The sequence below is a fragment of the Sciurus carolinensis genome, chromosome 6, assembly GCF_902686445.1.
Source record: "Sciurus carolinensis chromosome 6, mSciCar1.2, whole genome shotgun sequence".
Lineage (NCBI taxonomy): Eukaryota > Metazoa > Chordata > Mammalia > Rodentia > Sciuridae > Sciurus > Sciurus carolinensis.
Window position 1 is genome coordinate 103,951,682 of NC_062218.1, and position 11,901 is coordinate 103,963,582.

Here is an 11,901-nt window from a genome sequence, read left to right on the forward strand (position 1 = left end):
TATTAGCTGTGCAGCCAAAAGAGTCACCTGACTTATCAGAAGTTCAGTTTTTTTTCATTCTTAAAATAGAGATAATACCCAGTCAGCATACCATTATGAAAAATAAATAACATGAAAGGCCTGAGAACATTTTATGAATCCTAATGTGCTATACAAATAAACATATCACAGTGATGATAAAGGAGAAACTAGAAGTTTAACCAATTCAGTTTATTCATTCATTCCACACACATTTATTAGACATCTACCATATGTATGACATCCTATAACTGCCTGGCTACATAAGGGCTATAGAAGTCCAATCAAATTTGAAGTCCGATAGGGGAAATAGATATGTGTTTATATGAGAACTTTAGAAAAGAAGTGCTTCTCCCCACCACACACACTGCTATAGCCATTTGGAATTACGTCAGCCTGAAGTTGATGGCAACAATAAAAACCAGCCTGAGAACAAAGCTAAGGGGAAAGGAAATGGAGACGATAGACAAAAGGAGTCAATGACTAATGACTTTATTTGTGTTCCTGGATAGAGACACCCCAAAAGCAATCCCCCTGATTTCCAGTAGCACTGGAAGGGATCCAATAGCCTTCCCTTTGCACTTGAATGGGTTATCTGACTTTCCTTATGGAATGATTTCTAAGTAAATAGAGTCAGACACAGTGTAAATTCCTTAACAGTCATTCATTTAAGTTCCTGGTAACTTCCAGGTACTCTTCCAGGAACTGAAAATAGAGTGGAAAAACAGACAAAAATGCCTGCTCTCGTGGCGCATTCTAGTGGAGAGCAGTCCTTTGTTAAAATCTGTAGGGTTTCGGATGATGGTCTATGTTCTGGGACAAGAAAACGGGGCCGTGGTGGGAACGGGAGGACAGGTTGGCAGTCAGTTTACTATTTGACTCAAAGTGTTGAGCGGGACTTGACATTGCTGAGGGCTCAGCCTTGATGAGGAAAAAAGCTTTCCAGCAGAAAGGGACTCTGTCCCCAAGGCAGGGTTGTGCCTGGGGGTGGAGGAGCACAAGGAAGCCGGTGTGGCTAAGGCACGCGGGACAGTGGGTAGATCAGATGACATGAGAGGGACAGTGGAGGGAGCGGGCATCCTGGAGGTCATTTTAAGAACTGAGCTTTCACTCTGAGACAGGAAGCCAGTGGAGTTTCCAAAGGAGGGGCATGCACCAACGCAGATTTAAAAGGATCACTCTGGCTGCCACACTATGTGCAGAGTAGAGCAGGACTAAAGGCAAAAGGCCAGTTAGGGGACCATAGAACCACAGAACAGAGGAGGCCACTTGGCTGGCAGTGGTAACATTGAAGGTGGTGAGAAGTGGCCAGCCTGGGCAGCTGTTTTCAAGGTAAAGGCCAGCAAGTGCTGCTGATGAATAGGATGTGGAGTCACATAAGGAAAAGAGAAAGTGTTAGGAAAGGCTCCAGGTGTTTCCTCTTTATTACCTTTAATTTGGAAGAAACGAGGTAGGTCTCCATGTCAAATGGAACACCAGAGAGTCAGGTCCACAGAAGTCTGGACTGGAGTCATATGCCTGCATCATCCTCAGAGAAAGAGCAGAGGAAGTTTCGGCCTCATCGGTTATGTGGGGGGAAGATGGTTTTGCTGTTCACCTTTCCTCTGTCACGTCCTCTTTCTCCCATTTGCAGCTCTAATTGCCTTGCAAGACAATGAGCTCAGACGTACTTCCCTCCAGTCTCAGAGGTCTACTCAAAATTCCAACAATTCTAGCCAAGATCTTTTTTTTTTCTTTTTTCTTTTTTTTTTTTCTTTTTTAGTTTTCATCCTCAAAGTTCAGCTCTAGGAATCCAAGAGGATAGAAAGGACCAAGTGCAACCAAACAAACTCTCCAGAAACAGAGATTTCTACCAACCAAGTCTCAAAATAACTGGAAATCCCTGGGATATGCACAAAGAGGAGCAAGACAAGCACAAAGAGTAACACCCAGGATGACAGGTGGCAGAGGAGGTGTTGATTCAGAATTCTGGTGGGTTTCATCAGCTGATGAGCACCGAAATACTCTGACAAATTTTTTTCTGCTTAAAATAGGAACAATGAATATGGAGGGAGCTTTTAAATGTTAATAGAAGCAATGTTAAGGAAGAAAATTGGACCTATTGTTTTGCAAACAGCTGGATCTGCCAAAGCAAATTCACTGTGTATTTCTGAGGGTTTCTTTCAAAATATGCTTAATTATAATAAGCAAAACTCCAGGAGGCACACTGTAGGGAAAAGACCCGGGAATCTGAAGTCAGATGTGGCTTCCAGCTCCAGTTGTGTAGTGAATCACTGATTCAAGAATGTCGCACTGTAAGATGCAGATTCTAAAATCACGCACGATTGTTGTGCGGTGGAAGAAAGACAATGTGCTTAGGGATGAGAGAACCAGAGGTACTGAGGGCTGCCACAGGCACCAGGTGAGCGCCAATCTAAGGCATCTATATCTAGGTGATACATGAGTAAGGTTGAGCACTTTGGAAAAACATCTGGATTGGAATCCCATGGCTGCCACACTTGCTGGGTGACCTAAATCAAGGTACTCACCATTCTGGCACTTGATAGCCTCATCTGCAATAATCTTTCTTACCTTCTTGTCAAGGAGATCAAGATTAAATGAGCAACTATGTGTGAAGACTTAGCATAGCTGCCAGCACATAATAAACACTGGATAATAATTAGCAGTATTTATTGCTATCACATAATTCTCATAACAAGACTATGAGAGGTGTAATCACTAATACTGCCAATATTACAGATATTTAATTAGAGTGCTCAAATAACTTGACCAAGGTCACATCACTAGTAAATAATAAACATTACTAGTAAGTAGTTAAGAGAGTAGAAGTTGTAATTGTTTGTATTTTAGCATTTGGAAGAGATTAGTTAATCTTTCCACTGTTTTCCCTAGTATTGAGCTCATTCAGTCTTGCATCCTATTTCTCAGCTGAGATGCTGTTGACTTCTATCTCTGTGCAGTAACCTCCATCCAAATCCCCAGTTATCACTCACATGTCACCACTTCAGAGAAACTTTTCCTGACCATTCACCCAGAGATATCTCCAGCATATGTGACTATAATATTACTGTTTTATTTTCTTTACAGAATTTATTGGTTAATGTGCTCACTTGGTTATTGTCCATTTCCTCCCCCTGGACTGAAGCTTCTCAAGGGCAAGGACTTGGGCTTCTTCATCACTGTGTCCCAGGGTGAAGAATAGTGCCTTGCAGGCCTGGGGTTGGAGCCCAGTGATAGAACACTTGCCAAGCACGTGCAAGGCCCTGGGTTCCATCCCCAGCACGACAATAATAACAATGCCTGGCCTATAAGTAGATGCTCAAAAATGAGTGACAAATGAACCTTCAGACCATGACCTTAATTTACTTCTCTTGGACATGCTTTTCGATTAATCTTCTATCTTAGATTTGTCAGCAAATGATCATAAGTTGGGATAAATCGTCCTGCTCTTTTTTCTTTCCCCCAACAACTCCTCTCATGCACATTTCTTTATGAGGCTAACAGGACAGTATGATCAGACATGATTTTCTCCTCTCCCAGAGGCTGGTGCTAAATCATGAGCTTTAACAAGATTCCCATTGCTCTCACTCATTCTAACTGTCATGCTGTGGCTGAACCAATATTGGGACTCATATCGTACATCCAAGTTCATTTTGTTTCCACACTGTTGTACCTATGAGCAGAGTCTCTGGCAAGTTTGTTTTAATAACAGGATTCCAGAGGGAAAATGCCAACTGAATTCATTACTAAAATAAATTGAAACTATGTGAGTAGGCTAGAGTGGGAGAGACTTCTAAAAAACTTTATCTTCTCAAACTTGGGGGCTGATCACAAAATAAAAATGAATAAAATGCACATCAGCTCTCATTGGAAGATGAGATTCTCTTGGTCAGTACCCCCAGACTCCACCACAGTTAAGCTGTGTTCTACAGCTTAACCATCATGAATATATAACATCTACTCCATTAACCAAGGAAAGAGGATTTTGTTCCTACAAGTTTCCTACTTTCAATTAAAATAATATAAGTAATAATAATGACATAATTATTAGCTGGCTTTATACTATCCACTGTTTCCACATCTCAATACAGTGATGACATACAGCTGCACTTCCTATCTGCAAACTAATTGGAAAATAACACAAAAGATACATAAATCTGTAGAATCCAGCTTGACGTGACTACAGTCAGCTTGTTGGTAATTGCCATTTTGCCTGCCAGGTGACCCCAGCACACATCCCAAGCCATAGAGGAAAAGCAAAGTCATCAAGATAGTCAGCGAAGGGTGTTGTGCCAGCCACTGATGGTGCCCATACTATTTCTAAACTGACGTTGGGTGTGTTAGTAATTGTTGAGCAAGGTCGGGGACATTCTGGTTGGCCATGGCCCACCTTTGTCTACTTAGCATATAAAACCCTCCTCTGGCCTTTGAATATGGCATCCACCCGTCCTACCACCACCCAAGACATGCTTCTGTCCATAAGTCCCAGGAAATTGTGCAATTCTTGATCTATCTGCCTCTTTCTTCAGTCTCTTGGCACCTTCCATCTTTGGCAGTCAGTTTTCATGCACCAAGACCAGGTAGCTCTGAAACAAAACAATTAATCATAAAATGTGATATGTACATTGAAGGAAATTATGTGGGACTGAAACCAATGGAGGAAACCTACTTTAAATAGAGAAAATACAGTTTAAGTCAAGATTAAAAGGGTAAGGTCAATTAAATGAAGTGTGTGTGTCTCTGTGTGTGTGTGTGTGTGTGTGTGTACATGTGTACATGCCACATTGCCATTCTGTGGAGGAGGAATCCAAGGCTCTGGGAAGTTAATCTCCTACCAAAGGTTACTCACATATTATTAGGCAGAGCTTTGTGGATTTTTTTTTCATTAATCTTAAAATCCATTTCTTTTCTTTTTTTAAAATTACACCATAATATTGTACGTATTCACAGGGTACACTGTAATAATTCACTACATGTGATGATCCTGTCACAATAATTAGCATTTCCATCTCTTTATACATTTATCAATTCTTGGCATTGGGAACCCAGGAACTTCTCTCTTTTAGTTTTTATGAAAATATGTAACAAGTTATTATAAACTGTTATTATCATCCTGCTGTGCTATAGGACACTAGAACTTCTTATTTCTGCATTTTGGCACTCCTTATCCAACCTCCCTCCAACCCCCATCCCTACCCTTCCCACCTCCAGTAATCACTACTGTAGTCACTAATTTTTGTAAGACTTAATAAAGATTTTATTAAGACATTAAATTGACAAAAAAATTTTATGTTCAAGGTGTACAATGTGATGATCTGATATGCATAATATACATTGATACTGATTACCACAATCAAATTAATCGACACATCACCACCCATAGTCAGCACTTTTGGAACTAGTTTGACTTAATAGAATTACATATTCTTTGCATATTTATATGTTGCTTCTCTCTTAAATAAGAGAAGATGGAGTATCCATGATTCTTTGAAGAAAAGGCTAAGTGTCTTCCTGTGATGTCTCTGCACATGGTAGTGACTGCTGAGCAAGGTCCCTGGGCACTGGAATGGGTCCCAAATCTCGGAAAAGGCCTGACTCAGCAACAGTGGGGAGAAGGGGGCGGAGGGAAGACAAACTGACAGGAAAGCAGTGAACCCAAGAGGAACCCTGCTTTAGAAAACATGCCTGACAAGAGCCCAAGGAAATATGTGGGAGATGAAAACATAGGAGGAACTGAACCAAGAACGAGATGAGAAATTGAGTCGCCAAAGTCACTGAGCTACCTCTGCAGTCCGACACCAGTGTGTCCTGATCTACATTTGTGAAAGGTAATTCTGGGCAAATGGATGGTTGAGTATCATTTGGCCCCAAAGGGTAAGCACAAATTTAGCTCACGTAGTCATATGAACTGCAACCACCCCATAAAATAAAGGCAATTCTAACACTACAAATCAGGAAGAACCTGGTCTTAGGCAATCTTTCATATGGAACAAATTTAGCTTTCTGAAAAACATAATACATTACCCAGAATTTTCTCATTTTTCATAAGAGTGAAACTTTATATGAACTTATACTGGTTCAACCCACAGACTCTCGTTTATGACAATGGCCTTAAAAAATTGTGAATTAGGGGCTGGGGAGATAGCTCAGTCGGTAGAGTGCTTGCCTTGCAAGCACAAGGCCCTGGGTTCGATCCCCAGCACTCAAAAAAAAAAAAAAAAAAAAAAAAATTGTGAATTCTTGTACCCCATTGGTTTACAATAAAAAAAAAACCCAAAAAATAAAAAAAAAAAAATTGTGGATTCACAAAATTACAATCAATCAACAAACATTGGCGGAGCACCTTCTATGTGTCGTGCACTATGAAAGACACTGAGAGTTGTGCTTCCTCCCTTTGTTGAGCTCCAGCTCATGTGGCCAACAGAAGAGCTCTGATTAGAGGCATCCTATGGACCAAGGAAAATCAAATAACTAATTGCAGAGGCACCTTTGTGGAGATTTGTGACAAACCTGATGGATAGAGCTGTGATTAAAAGCAGCTCAACGTGTCTGTTGGCTGAAAGATGAGTACAACAATTCGGGAGTGTTGCAGGGAAGATTCTATCGGGATTGGGAGGGGCAGCTACTTATCTTCTTGGGAGAAAAAAAAAAACTCCTATCAAAGTTGGGGCTTTCCTCATAATTCAGTCAGAGGAAACCAAGTTTGGGGCTCAGTTGTCTTTATAACCTGTCTGTATTACAATCTCTCTTTCCTACCTTTTCCTGATTATTTCAGTTGGCCTAAATGGGGATCCACTTGTAGGAAGTTTCACAGCAAAATCTTGATCCTGTTAAGAAGATTAAAAATTAATAAAAAAAAAGATTGAAATTCAATAATAAGCAGATAAGGAGAAACAGCTCCTCAACTGCATGTTCACCAGCAGTAGAATGGTAAAGAACAAAAAGTGACCACAGTCAAGGGTGCTGGGGTTTCAGGATTGCAACCATGTTCGCTGCCACCTGTCAAAGACTGTTCGAGGCAAAGACAGGCAGCCCACCAACCAGCTGGTGCTTTGGCTTCCTGTTCCTGATGCTATAATCCAAAGGGTAGTGGTTACTTTTAAACAGTGGCTTGGGAACTTGCAATAGGATCTTAGAGGTGCTTAGTAAGAATGAAAACTCCTGGATCCTTGTCCTAGGCCTCCCAAGTTAAAATGTCCAGAACCTATAGTTTTAGATAAGCTCTTTAAGTGACGCTTGAGGACTGCTGTCCTCTGGGCTCCCTAACTAGCTATGGATGACCAATGAGAGAGAAGTGTGGGGAACCTGCATATGACTTTGGCAAGAGGCCTTGCAGAAGGTGGGCAGTAGAGGCAGGTATAGTGGACCATTTCCAACTGGGCCATTCATGTCCCTACAGGGAGGAAATGGTCTCTTCTTTTGGTAATTTTAAACAGTCTGTGGAAACTCTGTAAGCTCCACTAGTTATTGTTGCTACTTGGCTTAATCTTTCCCAAAGCTATTTTGTCAACTTTGATTTTGTAGGGCCCTTTGGGCTGAAAACTCTGAAAGCCAGATATTACTCTCAACCTCTCCAACTTTCACATAGACGTTTCCAGAACAAGTCAAACATGCTGCTTAAGAAGATAGACTGTAGAGGATGTTCTCTCTGATATGCAGATGCTAACACACAATAAGTTGGGGAGAAAGAATGGAAGTTCATCGGATTAGACAAAAGGGAAAGAAGGGGGGCAGAATGGGAATAGGAAAGACAGTAGAATGAATCAGACATAACTTTCCTGTGTTCATATGTGAATACATGACTAATGAAACTCCACATCATGTACAAACACAAGAATGGGAAGTTATACTCCATGTATGTATAATATGTCAAGATACACTCTACTGTCGTATATAACCAAAAAGAACAAATTTTTTAAAAATTTAAAAATAAATAAAATTTAAATTTTAAATTCACTGATATATATATATATATATATATAATATATATATATAATAAGAAGTTTATTTAAATTCTAAAAAAAAAAAAAAGAAGATAGGCCATAGACACTAGAGGGCTGTATGTCCTCTGGCATCTCCTTGTGTCTCAGTTTCCTCATCTGCACAGTGTGTTTACCACCAGTATCCACCTCACCAGTGGCAAATGAGAATAGCTATTCAAAATCCTCAGCATGTCCCTGGAACAGAATCAATGCTAGGTAAATATTTGCTCAAATGTACAAACTTGTCAAAAATGCTAGGTCTCCAGGGGGGCAGTGCCAGCAGCACACCCTACTGACACAAGAGTCACCCTGGAGGGATGGGGGAACGAGAGATGAGCTTATTCATGAGGAAACAGTGAAGATCTCAGAGCTGTGCGTGGCTGTGTGGGAGGCGAGGGGGTGCAGGAAGGGGGGCACTGCTCAGCTCCTGCCTGAGCTGGGGTGGGAATCGTGTGTGACAGGAAAGAGGAAAGCGGGGAAGTGACACACTCACTGTGCTGTGTCTGTCATCATGGATGAGCAATAGAGATGATAAGAATCCTCAAGACAAGCCTGTGTCGTTAAAGAAGGAATAAAGAGCCTCATTACTAAGGAGAAGCTGATGTTCCATGAAGCCAGAGCTTTTAGAACAAAAAGAAGCAGACTGACAGTTTTCTGGGCTGGGAAGCATTGTTTTATTGATGATCCATGATGGGCCCTAGGGCCTTTTGATTTCTCTTATTTTACTGTTTTTGTGCCCCATTTTCTCCATCAGGCCCCAGGCAGAACCCTGAGGGGAGTCCATGAAAAAAGTCCTTAGGGGAGGAAGAGGAGGATTCCTGTGGCAGAGGGGCATCTGCACTTGGAAGGGCTTCATTTAAACTGCTTGGAAAATAGCACTGAGGCAGATCTGTATAATCTCATCATAAACCCAACCTTATACTTTTCAAAGGACACAGCTCACGGGGAGGGAGAGGAGGGCATAGTTGTAGCTGTCAAGCTTGGATTTAAACTAGGTTCAAATCAAGGTGACACACTGTCTTACCTTGGGGCAATCATTTAACGCCTCTGAACCTCAATTTCCACATCTGTACAGTAGGATTGGAATGATCGCAGTTTCCATCTCTGTGCAATGGATTTGAGAGTATAGCTGACCCCACAGAGTTACTATGAGCAATACCTGAAGGTCACAGAGCAGGCCCTTGGGGAATCACCCTGTCCTCATCTTCGCCATGGTCCTCCTGTAGTTGCAGTTGTCATTGTTGTCACTATGCCACAGAGGTTACAATGCAACAATAGAAACCAACTGAAAACCAGGTACTTGTCAGACTTCAAATCATAGCAGCTTTCAGAAAACACACAAATCACCTCTTTCAAACTTAACAACAATGGGAACCATAGCCAGATTTATTTTGTCAGTTCCCTGTTTGTTTTGAAAAAGCAGTTATTTCCAGGGCAGGAAGTCCCCAAAGTTCAGATCTCCCTTTAAGACAGAACAATACTGCTGTGCTGAGACAGATCAGTCCTCCACAGACTTTAGCTGTTGTAATTCCCACCCCACTTCCAGTGACCAATTCCCAAGCCTCCTTTCTTCCCCAGCATTGGTCCCCAAGACACAAACAGCTGGGAGAGGAAAGCAATTCTTAGGGTTCTGGTCTTGTGTTTCCCTGTGTCCGAGACTCAAAACCAGTGATTCCACAATCCAGTCTTCCCAGAGCTATGGACCACTAGAACATTCCAAAAAGAGAAGACGTGAGAATAGTTTGTAGAATATAGGCAAGGACCATGATCCAAAAAATGAAAACACATCCTCCCACTGATTTATTGCATAAACACTGGTGGTGTATCCTTGGGGGTCAGGTTCTATGCTCAGAGCTGAACAAGGAGGAAAAGAGAACACCATTTTTATCTAGAAGTCCATAGCCTGGGAGGCAGCAAATAAAGGATCCCAACAGCACGGAGAGGAGAGAGGTCTACTCTGGGTTGACCCAGTGACACCTTCTGATGAGATTATTGGGCTCACATTCTGGGGACCAGTTTCGGGGCAGGCCATGGACACCCAGGGATATCCTGAAATACCTCCCCATGACTTGCTTTGCACCATACCAATCTCCCTTATGTGTCTTTATTGTTTCAGAATGAGAGACATCCTTAGTCAAAAGCCAATATTCCTCATTATCAGCCATGCCAAAACCCTATGAGGCCATTGGTCAATCATTTAATTCCCCTTTCTGTAAGATGGGGATAAAACCGCCTGCCCTACCATCAGATATCAAACATAAAATCTTTTTGTGTAAAGTACTATAAAGGGAGGCAATTTTGTCCCATCTTATAGATGAGGGAATTAAATGATTGGCCTCACAACTCAAAGATAAAAGAGGTAGGGTGTGAGCCAACATCTTCTGACTCTGAGATTAGCACTCACAACCTTCAATACTTACAGCAGAGTCTGCTCCCATCCTGAGGGCACAGGAAAAGGTCAAGGTGTCAGGAAATAGCTGGTGACACCTACCAGTTCCTGGGTGCTTCCTATGTGCCAGCACTGTGCCACTGACCTCAGTCTCAGCCTTATCACCTGCATGTCCCTGTGCTCCACCTGCTTCAACCTGTGCAAGTGCAGTGCCTCTAGCATCATTACCCAGAGGGAGAACCTCAGGAGCAAGTCTCATGTTCCTCATTAATATTTACTGCCTACCCACAAGTCCCTGTGGGAATTACCTTTTCATCCCCATGGATGCAGCAGCCTCCATTGAAACACTGCTTCCCTGCTTGGGGTGTTTCTTCCAGGATCTCAAACCCTAGAGAAGTCAGATAGACTCAGGTTCCCTTCTGTTCCCCAACTTTGCACTACATTTGCTACTTTAGGTTTTGAGATATTAAATCTCTCACATCACCTAGGGAAAACAGGTCCTTCAGGTTATAGCTTTAATTTTTACCCTTGCTTCCCAGGGAGCAAGAATTTGTTTGGGGATAGGAAGGGGCAGACTCCTCAGAACTTCTATGGTTCATGTCTCCCATTTCTTTCTCCAGGCCCTATATAATAGGCTCCCCACTACTCTTTCAGGTCACAGTCATATAAAAAAAATCACGGGAAGTAGAGAATCTGGGCCCCACAAGCCAACTGACCATTGCTAGATAATTCTAGAAAAGAGACAGTTCAGGGAGGGCATTCAGGAATGGAACTCTTAAAAATACCCCATAATAGCAATAATTGTCATTTATTGAATCCTCATATGAATATCTAATTAGCCCTCATAAGTACCTTTGAAATAAGTACTACTACTGACCTCAATTTAGAAAATGGTGGACTTGCTAAGGGCACATCCTCCAACCTAAGCAGTAGGCAGATGGGCCTCAGCTCTCTGACCCCAGAACCTAGGCCTTCACAATACTGAGCCCAACCTTGCCCACCCCAACTGTGTTTGAAGGGTTTGCATTTCTACTCAATTGCTCTGAGAAACAGTGACAAAGGAGAGTTTAAGTAATGGGTGGATGGGTGGGTGGGAGGGAGGAGGAGAAGCTGTTAACTTTAGATGTGTAATTCAGGCTGCTCATTAAGTGGCAGAAGTGTCACCATGCCCTTATCTTTGCCATCCAACTTCTAAAATAAAGAGCCAGGGCCTATGATTTCCTCAGTGGGAAGATCCATCCCTCACATCCTTATAAATCCTGCAGACCGTGGGGCTTTTAACAATCACCAAGGAAGATTCTGGCTATAGAAGTTTCCTGTCATTGGTTGCAGTCCCCCAGAAGCATGCCCTCCACATCTAGTAGAGAGTCTTATAGGACAGGAGAATGTCCCCAGAAATTTGTGTTTTTAACTCTTCAAGGAGCCCTGAATGATAAAACCACATTGGTACTTGGTCATCCTGGTGCACCATACCTATAACCAAGTCAGTCAAATGTCCTCTGCAGTAATGAC